This window comes from Eubalaena glacialis, chromosome 19, assembly GCF_028564815.1.
Source record: "Eubalaena glacialis isolate mEubGla1 chromosome 19, mEubGla1.1.hap2.+ XY, whole genome shotgun sequence".
Classification (NCBI taxonomy): Eukaryota; Metazoa; Chordata; class Mammalia; order Artiodactyla; family Balaenidae; genus Eubalaena; species Eubalaena glacialis.
In genome coordinates, this window is record NC_083734.1 from 3,649,171 (window position 1) to 3,661,413 (window position 12,243).

Sequence of the window (12,243 nt, forward strand, 5' to 3'; positions counted from 1 at the left end):
GCATATTTGGTGTCTCTTGTCCTGAAATTATGTAGTGATGGTGGGGACTCCTAACTGGTTAAAGTGGTGTTCAAAGAAGGGATTTAACTTGAGGTTGTCATGTGACCAAAATTAAGTCACTTGACTTTGATAAACATTGGGTATGCCAAGGTGTAGGGACTTTGTCCTTTGTTCAAGATCATTTACAAGTTAGGATTCTGGTGTCATTAAAACCATTTCAAAGTGTAAGAATTTAAAACTATTGAATATGGAGGCATACTGAGAGAAAGCAAACTTGCCTGTGAGCCTCCACCTCAGATGGTGGTCCAGGCTGCTCAACTGTGCTTTCAATCTCGTGATTATTTGTTGACTATCTCTTGTGCTTTTTTTCTCTCTAGTGCATTACACTTAAGTGTTCAGCCTTAGATAATGATATAGAACCCTAATTCTACTTTATGTGAACTGAGCCAAGAACCAAGTGGAGCCCTAGTCAACAAAGGTGGAGAGACAAATTGCGTGAAAGAATTCCTGAGTTAAAAGGGTATATTAACCCAAGGCAGTTTGCTGACTTGGGTGTGTTAGGCAGCAAATTAAGGTGGTTCCTAACATAATTGGTTCCTAATGACAGCTTTGCCTCTCTGTAAGGGTAAGATTGCTCCAGTAAAGGAGATTCTCTTAATTCAGGTGGTGGTAAGAATCTTGTCTAAGCCCTACACAAGCAGTTTTTGTGCTGCCATACCAATAAACACTAGGCAGTATGTTTCCAATACTGATAGAAAACTGAGGGAGTAAGAATCTTTTTGGGCACAAGGTATTCTATTATTTTTTTTACAATACTTTTAAGTTCTCAACCTTTTCCCCTTTCACAGTCAACTCGCTGTAATGTAACTTCAGTGGTCGTTCTCAACTTGGGACAAAACAGTGGTGAGTGGAGGGACGTGCAAGTCGGGGAGGAGTTGGAAGCCCTCCTGGTTATCTCAGTTTTGCACTATGCTAGGGAAGTAGCTCTTCGGGTACTAAAGCTGGTGTAACCGCAAGAGCAATGTTAGGGGTAAGAATCACTCAGAGGTGCGTTATAAAAATGTAGAAAGCCAAGCATCATGTCTAGAAATACACTTTTGGTAACTCCAGGTGTACCTAAGAAGTGCTCGGTGCATAATTTTAGGAACTCTACCTTAGCGGTAGCTTTTCTTAAACTTCTGTCCTAGAAATACTAAATTGGAATACTTAACCTGGTTTTCTTGGTTAAGTTAGACGAGGTAGCTCTTAATTTTAGACTGTTAATGCTTCAACTCCTTGGAGTGGTAAAAACTTGGGCCAGAAAGGGGGGAAACTGCTTATATTAAACCATTAAAAGTGGTAATGAAACATCAAGCCTTTAAAAAGCCTTCCTTACACTTAAGAGAACACATTAGATTCACTGTCAGATTGGAAGGTATATCCTTCCCAGTCCCAGTGTTTTGACTTGCTCAAGGCCTGGTTTTTGTTACAGGCAAACCAAGGACTGGAATCCAAGTGTCAACTCTGACATAGCTCAGAAAATTCATGAAGTTTTATTAGGTTCCTTGCCCTCAAACTGCTGCTTGCAGGACAGGTGTTTTGCTGAATATTTAATAATTTAGGCCTTTTGCTGGTAAAGCTGGGTTTTGAGGATTAAAGGTTCTTTCCTACACTTTACACTTAATAAACCTGAAAAATCGTTTCACCTGAGTAAGTGAAGACTAGTGCTGGTTTGGGCGATAGGACTCCCACAATTGTGTTGGCCTTTCTCCCAAATCACTGACTCGACAGGCTCGCAGGTCTGCAGTCTTGTGAATCCCTTGAGGAAAAAAGGTTTCAGCTGTTCCTCTTAATTCTCTCAGGATCTCTTCCTATCTGTAGGGATCCCTTAAGGTATTCATGGATCTCAGCAAACTCACTCTGTACACAACCTGAAATCGGAGCAAGGAGAAGTCTCTCTAAGTGCGTTGGTCTTCAACAGCCTGTGCTATCAGTTGGTTTTGGAAGTCGGTTTTTCACTGTTGGCCTCAAACCTTGCTCTACACTGAATAAAACAGGCCAATTGTGGTTTGTGGTTCCAGCCGACTCCTGTTGACTGAGGGGTCAGCAATGCAGAGGGGAAATGTGATTAGGAGTGGAACTTTGGGATGACCTAGAAAGGGATGGGAGAGTTGATAGATGATAAAGATTTGTTCATGTATCTCAAGCCAAGAGAGTTCTCAGTCCTATCACCTACTCATCTCAATGTTCCCTGTCCAGTTAGCTTCTCATCCAACTGCCAGGAATATAGTTCTCAAGTCCAGTGTTGGTCCAAATGTTAAAGAGCCCATGGGAAGGGAGATACATGTATATTCCGTTACAGCCCACGGTGCAAATACTTCACCCGCCCTTCCTTTAAGGGAATGTCTCCCTGGACCTCTCCACCCCTTATAACCTCAGAAACAATAACACAGAGGGATGCTTATGGGACCTTTGTGACTTGTTAGGCTGGTGTCCAAAGTATATGTGGGTCAGCCTTGCAAATTATTTTAAACTTAATCTTGGACCTGTGCTATCTCTGGAAAGCAGATTCCCTGTGTTTATCAGAACTGCTTGTACTGCACATCATCACGTGCCCTGAGATGCCAGAGCCTGCAGAACAAGCTGCCACTTAACCACCCCCACTTGTAATCTTCACCGTTTCCCTTTTACTTAGGAATTTGATAAAAGAGTTTCTGTTAATATACTTCTTGTTACCTTTCCTGAAAGAATGCTCACACCTGTGTGCAAAGATGTGCTTGGTATACTGAAAGCAGTGGTCCCAGGGGCTGGTCTGTAGCCTGCTGCCACGCCAAGATAAGTTTTTGCCAGTTCTCAGTGAAATGAAAAATATGAGAACGGCACAGCGGATTTTACATAAAATTAGGTCTATTCAGGGCTTCCCTGGTGGCGCAGTGGTTGAGAATCTGCCTGCCAATGCAGGGGACACGGGTTCGAGCCCTGGTCTGGGAAGATCCCACATGCCGCGGAGCAGCTAGGCCCGTGAGCCACAACTACTGAACCTGCGCGTCTGGAGCCTGTGCTCTGCAACAAGAGAGGCCGCGATAGTGAGAGGCCCGCGCACCGTGATGAAGAGTGGCCCCCACTTGCCACAACTAGAGAAAGCCATGGCCAAAAAAAAAAAAAAAAAAAAATTAGGTATATTCAATTTAAAAGATAATATGCCCTCTGTAAAAATGACTAATGTAATGAATCAGAGTGTTGCTCTGGAGGCAGGACTACTTGAGTTCATATGTGCCTGCACCACTTACTGGCTTGTAACCTTGGGCAACTCATTTATCCTGTCAGTACATCAGATTCCTTACCTATAAAAATGGGGTAGTTATACCTATCAGAGTAGTTATGAGGATCACATGTGAAGTGCTTAAAACAATGGAAAAACTTGCCTAGTGCTGACAATGCTACTGTAATAACAAAATTGGAAACAAGCTAATCGCCCATCAAAGGGGAGTGGTTAAATGATGATAATGCAGTAGTTCAACGGAATGAAGGAGAAAGGAACTCACGGAACACCATTCAAGACTGAAAAATGCTAGAGAAAAAGGTGTGCGCATGTGCACAAGCACGCAGATGGGTGGGCCCCTGTTTGTGGCTTCAGGAGAGGAAAGGGGGGATTGTGAAGGGAGATGTATTTCAGCTTCCTTATCGCTACCCCCAGGCTTCCAGGAGGACTAGCAGTGTTCACAACAAGTGGGCCCCTGTTCAAGGGCCAGCAAAGTCATTCCGCCCCTGAAGTCAGGCCGCACTCCCAAACTGCACAGAGTAAGACTTATTTTGCACAAGTCTCTGTTTCATTTTCCATGGAAACTACATCTCACGAGACTTACCGAACCTCAACAAGATTACTGAACCTCAACAAGCTTCATTTTATTTTTTTTAAATTTTATTTTTATTTTTGGCTGCGTTGGGTCTTCATTGCTGTGCATGGGCTTTCTCTAGTTGTGGTGAGCGGGGGCTACTCTTCGTTGCGGTGCATGGGCTTCTCACTGAGGTGGCTTCTCTTGTTGTGGAGCATGGGCTCTAGGTGCACGGGCTTCAGTAGTTGTGGCGCACAGGCTTAGTTATTCTGCAGCATGTGGGATCTTCCCGGACCAGGGCTCGAACCGGTGTCCCCTGCATTGGCAGGCGGATTCTTAACCACTGCGCCACCAGGGAAGCCCATCACAAGCTTCATTTTAGATACACTCTGCTCATTCCTCAAATAATCCGAAGGGGCAAGTCATGGCTCTCTTTCAATCAGGCCCAGCCAACTCCAAATGGAAGCTTTAGATAAATGTTGATTTCTGAGAAAGGATCTTGCACTTAGTGCAACGATACTAACTGGGAAATAAGTTTTGAGATTTTCCTTTTTTCATACTTTCTCGATCCCATCACCATCCTTATCTCCCCCTCTTTTTCGGGGTCATCAGAAGCTGAGTGGTGAGGTTCACTCTCCAGCTAGTAGGTCTGTCAACGCCTATGATTTATTCTAGCACCTACTCCTCTGACCATGGAACACCAGCCGGGACTCCTCTTAAGGAACACCTTTACCTTCACAAGTTTCTGATATCAGTGTTTCCCAAACTCTGTCCTCCAAACGTTACAACCACTGTGAAAGGATGTTGTGGTCACAGGAGCTCAGGAAGTTGTCTGTTACCTCCCCCTTGGAGACCGTCTTGAAGACTCCAAGAAGTTCTGCCTTAAAGGAACTGGTTTAATGTGGTTCAACCCAGTGTGTTCCAATTTCACTTTTTTTTCTTTTTCCACTTAACTTTTCAATCAGTTAACATCCCTCACACTTTGAGAAACCTTGTTAGAGCCATGACCCCTCCCATCTCCCTACCCAGCACTGCTGATTTTGCTTGGTTTCCTGGCCTCTGCAGGGCAGAAACATTGCTGGCCTCAGGGAGTGTCACGAACTGGGTCTGGATATTCTACTACTAAAATAGAGCAACACAGGGGCTTCCCTGGTGGCGCAGTGGTTAAGAATCCGCCTGCCAATGCAGGGGACACAGGTTCGAGCCCTGGTCCGGGAAGATCCCACATGCCGCGGAGCTCCTAAGCCTGTGCGCCACAACTACTGAGCCTGCACTCTGGAGCCCGCGAGCCACAACTACTGAGCCCACGCACCACAACTACTGAAGCCTGCGCGCCTAGAGCCCATGCTCCGCAACAAGAGAAGCCACTGCAGTGAGAAGCCCTCGCACCACAACGAACAGTAGCCCCTGCGCGCAGCCACAAAGACCCAACACAGCCAAAAATAAATAATAAAGAAATAAAGAAATAAAATTTTTAAAAAAATAGAGCAACACAAATACAAAAGAGAACAATATAAAGGAAAACATTTTTCCAACTCACAGGGAAATGGATAAGACTTTTCAGGTTAAATATTTCTTCTGTAAGTTGTTCTTAGTCAGCTGGTACCTGCTATGGCTTGTCTTCATCAGCGGTTAACAGACAAAACAGTAGTAAATTTTGGACATGTGATTTTTAAAAAAATTACCTGATTTTTTTAAAATACAAAAGTGATACAAGCTCTTGATAAAATACATCCAATGATATATAGGAGTATCCAGTAAAAAGTGAAAAATCCCCTCTTACCTCTCTCACGCCCCCCCGAGCAAACCATTGAAAGAGACTATTTTTTCATCCATTTATTCATTGAACAAATATTTATCGTCTACTGTGTTTCCAGCATTGGAAATGTAGAAATGAACAAAACTGACCAAGTCTGCCCTCACGGAACTTACATTAAAGAGGAGAGGGGACAGACAAATAGGTAAATACATCATATTTTAGATAATGGAAAGTGCTATAGTAAAAAAAAATAATAAAGCAGAATAAAGGGCATTGGGTGATCAGGGAAAGCCCCATAGATAATATGACATTTGAGCAAAGGTCTGGAGGAAAAGAGGGACTTGCCTCATGATATCTGGGGGAAGGGTGTTCCAGGCAAAGGGAACATCATGTGCAAAGGTCCTATGGCAGAAGAAAGCTTAAATTCAAGATCAATATGATGGCCTGTATAGCAGGAACTTAGCAAGGAGAAGAGTGCAATGAAATTATATCAGGGGTGACGGGAACATTACTTATTGGTTCATAAGGACACCGTAAGGATACACATTGTAGGTATCCTTCTGGATTTCTATGCCACTACAGACACATTTGTGTATACATGTCCCAATGTATACATTTACTTCAATCTTGCTAACGTCTGCATAATAATTCATAGTAGGTACACCATGTTTTCCTTAAAATAATTTTATTGCTAAACAAGGACCCGGGAATTCACTGGCGGTCCAGTGGTTAGGACTCCACGCTTCCACTGCAGGGGGCAAATGTTCGATCCCTGGTCAGGGAACAAAGACCCCACATGGCGGCATGGCCAAAAAAAACACAAAAAAACCAAAAAAACAACAACAACCTATGGTATAGCACAGGGAACTATATTCTATGTCTTATAATAACCTATAATGAAAAAGAATCTGAAAAAGAACATATATATTCTGAATCATTTTGCTGTACACCTGAAGCTAACACATTGTAAATTAACTATACTTCAATTTTTAAAATGGTTTAAAAAAGCGCTATTAAAAAATTTTATTGCTTTCCTAATTATGAATGTAATACATACTCAATGTAATTAACTTGAGAAATACAGAAAAAGAAAGCACCCATTAAACCTACAATCCAGGGCTTCCCTGGTGGCGCAGTGGTTGAGAATCTGCCTGCCAATGCAGGGGACACGGGTTCGAGCCCTGGTCTGGGAGGATCCCACATGCCGCAGAGTGACTGGGCCCGTGAGCCACAGCTACTGAGCCTGCGCGTCTGGAGCCTGTGCTCCGCAACAAGAGAGGCCGCAGCAGTGAGAGGCCCGCGCACCGCGATGAAGAGTGGCCCCCGCTTGCCACAACTAGAGAAAGCCCTCACACAGAAACGAAGACCCAACACAGCCAAAAATAAATAAATAAAAAAATAAATAAAATAAAAAACAAAAAAAACCCCTACAATCCAAATATACTCAATTTAGCATATTTCCTATTTTCTCAGTATTTTTTACTTAAATAACAGTGAGTGTGATCCAGTTGTCAAGACTCAATCAATGGATACGTGTGTGTGTGTGTGTGTGTGTGTGTTTGTGTGTGTGTGTATAGAATAAAACTTGAAAGTCCTTTTTCAGTGTCCCTCCTCGGAATCTCTCTCCACACTTATCTTTCTCTGTGTCACTTGGTAAAGGTTTGGTGTATTTACCACCAGGTTGTTCTAATGTGTTTACATATGTATGTATTATATAAAAACATACTTTAAAAATTATACATAAAAGGAATTGTACAGAACATACTCATGTAGCTTGAAGCCAGCACATATAGATCTCCCTGCTTCTTTCTGAATTGCTACAATATATTTCACAGTACAGATAGACCATATTTTACCCATCTCTTTACTGATGCATATTTGTGGGTTTTTTTCACTATTAAAACAAACCTGCAGGGACTCCCCTGGCGGTCCAGTGGTTAGGACTCCGGGCTTCCACTGAAGGGGGCACGGGTTCAATCCCTGGTCAGGAACTAAGATCCCACAAGCTATGCGGTGGGTGGCAAAAAAAATAATAAATAAATAAATAAACAATGCTCCAATGAATATCCTTGAGAACGTCTCATCTCAGATGTGCAAATATTTCTTCAGGATATAGCTAGAAGTGGAATGGCATCAAAGAATATGGCACTGAAATCTGTGATTACTACAAAGTTGCCCTTCAAAAAGATGGTACCACATGCAACGAAATATTATTCAGCCTTGAAAAGGATGGAAATTCTGACACATGCGATGTGGATGAATCTTGGTGAAATAAACCAGACAAAAAGGACAAGTACTCTATGATTCCACCTATATGAGGTCCTTAGAGTAATCAAATTCATAGAGACAGAAAGAATGGTGGCTGTCAGGGGCTGAGGAAAGGGGATGGGGAGTTAGTGTTTAATGGGTGTAGAGTTTCAGTTTGGGATGACGAAAAAGCTCTGGAGATGATAATGGTGATGGTCACATAACAATGTGAATGTACTTAATGCCACTGAATCTTATATTTGAAAAGGGTTAAAATGGTAAATTTTGTTATGTATTTTTTAACACAATGAAAAAGAGAACTATACCAATATGAATTCCCACCAATACTGCATAAGAGTACCTAGTTCTCCAGACCCTTATATATATATATTTTGGGGACTGCACTGCCCGACTTGCAGGATCTTAGTTCCCAGACCAGGGATCAAACCTGCGCCTCCTGCAGTGGAAGCATGGAGTCCTAACCACTGGACCACCAGGGAATTCCCTATATATATATATATATATATATATATATATATATATATATATTTAACATCTTTATTGGAGTATAATTGCTTTACAATGGTGCGTTAGCTTCTGCTGTGTAACGAAGTGAATCAGCTATATGTATACATATATCCCCATATCTCCTCCCTCTTGCGTCTCCCTCCCACCCTCCCTATCCCACCCCTCTAGGTGGTCACAAAGCACCGAGCTGATCTCCCTGTGCTATGTGGCTGTTTCCCACTAGCTATCTATTTTACATTTGGTAGTATATATAAGTCCATGCCACTCACTTCGTCCCAGGTTACCCTTTGCCCTCCCCGTGTCCTCAAGTCCATTCTCTACATCTGCGTCTTTATTCCTCTCCTGCCCCTAGGTTCTTCACAACCATTTTTAAAATTTTTTTTTCGATTCCACATATATGTGTTAGCATACAGTATTTGTATTTCTTTTTCTGACTTACTTCACTCTGTATGACAGACTCTAGGTCCATCCACCTCACTACAAGTAACTCAATTTCATTTCTTTTTATGGCTGAGTAATATTCCATTGTATATTGAAGATGTGCAACGTCTTCTTTAACCATTCATCAGTTGATGGACACTTAGGTTGCTTCCATGTCCTGGCTATTGTAAATAGAGCTGCAATGAACATTTTGGTACATGACTCTTTTTGAATTATGGTTTTTTCAGGGTATATGCCCAGTAGTGGGATTGCTGGGTCATATGGTAGTTCTATTTTTAGTTTTTTAAAGAACCTCCATACTGTTCTCCATAGTGGCTGTATCAATTTACATTCCCACCAACAGTGCAAGAGGGTTCCCTTTTCTCCACACCTCTGCATTTATTGTCTGTAGATTTTTTTGATGATGGCCATTCTTACCTGTGTGAGGTGATACCTCATAGTAGTTTTGATTTGCATTTCTCTAATGATTAGTGACGTTGAGCATTCTTTCATGCATTTTTTGGCAATCTGTATATCTTCTTTGGAGAAATGTCTATTTAGGTCTTCTGCCCATTTATGGATTGGGTTGTTTGTTTTTTTGATATTGAGCTGCATGAGCTGCTTGTAAAGTTTGGAGATTAATCCTCTGTCAGTTGCTTCATTGGCAAATATTTTCTCCTATTCTGATGGTTGTCTTTTTGTCATTTTTATGTTTTGCTTTGCTGTGCAAAAGCTTTTAAGTTTCATTTGGTCCCATTTGTTTATTTTTGTTTTTGTTTCCATTTCTCTAGGAGGTGGGTCAAAAAGGATCTTGCTGTGATTAATGTCATAGAGTGTTCTGCTTATGTTTTCCTCTAAGAGTTTTATAGTGTCTGGCCTTACATTTAGGTTTTTAATCCATTTTGAGTTTATTTTTGTGTATGGTGTTAGGGAATGTTCTAATTTCATTCTTTTACATGTAGCTGTCCAGTTTTCCCAGCACCACTTATTGAAGAGGCTGTCTTTTCTCCATTGTATATTCTTGCCTCCTTTATCAAAGATAAGGTGATCATATCCAATATATATTAATAATCACTTTAATTTTGGATAATTTGAAGGGCAAAAATGACACTGTGTTTTAATTTGCATGTCCCTGATTAAACTTGTGGGATTAAACACTTTTTGCATTTTTTTAAAATTTATTTATTTTATTTATTTATGGCTGTGTTGGGTCTTCGTTTCTGTGTGAGGGCTTTCTCTAGTTGTGGCAAGCGTGGGCCCCTCTTCATCGCGGTGCGCGGGCCTCTCACTATCGTGGCCTCTCTTGTTGCGGAGCACAGGCTCCAGACGCGCAGGCTCAGTAGTTGTGGCTTACGGGCCCAGTTGCTCCGCGGCATGTGGGATCTTCCCAGACCAGGGCTCGAACCCGTGTCCCCTGCATTGGCAGGCAGATTCTCAACCACTGCGCCACCAGGGAAGCCCCTTTTTGCATTTTTTGACATTAATTTGTACTGCAAATTACCTGTTCACATCTTTGCCCGTTATTATTATTAGTTTGTAGGACCGCCTTATACATTCTAAAAAGTAATCATTTTTCTGTTATAATTGTGATAAATAGTGTCTTTCAGAGGGTTATTTCACTTTTTGTTTATGGTGTCTTTGTAAAAACCGAAGTTTTGGATTTCAAAAAGAATCTGCCCATCTTTTTCTTTATGATTTCTGGGCCAAAGAAGTGAGGGAGCCGTTCTGAAAATTGGGGGCCTTCCCTCCATCCCTCAAGGCCAGTGTCTGAGAGGCACGGACCACGTGTTGAAGGAGTGGAGGGGCTGTGCCAGCAGGGCCACCTGGTCCCAGAACTCAGGCTGCTCCTCAAAGCAGCAGCAAGTTCACATCCATCCCCACAGCAGGCTCTGGAGCAGGGGCAGGGCCGATGGAGGACTGCCTTTCTTCTCGTTTTCAGAACTGCTCTGCTCACCCTGAGTCAGAGTGGAGAATCCTGACCATGGCATCCAGCAAAGGGGAGGCTTCAGCGTTTGGGAGAGAAAAGGGCCTTTGGGGCTTACCCAGAGAAGGCCTTACTTCCCAGGGAGAATGCTCTCCCCTTCCATAACCCTCGGCCTTCCCTCCCTGCTACATGTGGGTTAGCTGGCAGCTCCAACACCTCCTGCTTTGCCCTGGCTTCTGAGAATCGGCACCCCGACCCCTCCCACTCCGGTGAAAGCTGTTTTTCTGAGCATCAGGCCTGAGCGTAATCACCTTTAGGAGCTGAAGCGGCCTGCTCTCTTTTTGCAGCCAATACTTAAATTCAGATGCTCTGACGGCCTTTTAGATGATCCTACTCCTCCCCCGAGCTCTTCCTGGAGGCTCCTGTCCCCACACCAGCCAGGACCTCGGGAGGGACCAAGGCCCCGAGCCACCCAAGGGCGTGAGCAGGGAGCCGAGACAGACAGAGACCTCCAAGGCGAGAAGACAGAGGCTGAAGGGGTGCGGCGGGGGCCGGAAGGGTCTGCACGTCGCATCCTCTGCGCTCCTCTGGCACCCGCCCCCCCGCCCCCCGCCGACGCTGAAACCTCTGCGACCTCCTCTCCTCTTTTCTGTAAAACCACAAGAAGGCAGGTGGAGGCCGCTCAGTCCCACGAAAGTGCTGATGGTTTCCTCTAAGAGGCTGCTCCCCTGCACACTCACGTCACCCACCTAAAATAATTCACTCATCTCACTTCCAGCTTTGCCCTCCCCACTTGTATTTCAGGCCAGAGCAGCGCAGCACGCTCCACGCTCTGGCCACGGGGTTCAGGTGAGTGGGGCCTGCAATGGGTCTCCTCACATGGAGATTTATAGTGAAATACGGGGCCCACGCCTAAAGACATACCCCAAAGTAAATACACCATCTGTGCAGGCTCTCTGGGGTGACCCAGGAACACGGAATGTAAGGGGCAGAAGGTGGAGACACAAACTTTCTGTGGCGCATGGTTTGGGCTCACCCAGAGATCAGCAAATGTCACCACTTCCATCTGGAAAGATGGGGCCGAACAGCTCTGTGTGAATCCGGGCCTAAACATCTCCTGGGGATACGAGTTCTGAGCCTTACTCCAAAGCCTCACGTGTGTAGAAATAACATTAGTCCTTCTGGGAGGGGAGGGAGAGGGACGGACTGGGAGTTTGGGGTTAGCAGATGCAAACTATTACATGTAGAATGGATAAACAACAAGGTCCTGCTGTAGAGCACAGGGAACTCTATCCAATCTCCTGGGATAAACCAGAATGGAAAAGAATATTTTAAAAAATGTCTATATGTGTATAACTGAGTCACTTTGCTGTACAGCAAAGCTTAGCACAACATTGTAAATCAACTGTACTTCAATTAAAAAAATTAAAAAAGGAAAAAAAAAAAATTGGTTCTTCTTACCCTGTGCAAAGTGCTGAGGCCGCCCAGACAAACATGCTCAGTCATCAAGTGGAAGAGGCCTGTAACATCCCCATTTACCAGGGATGATA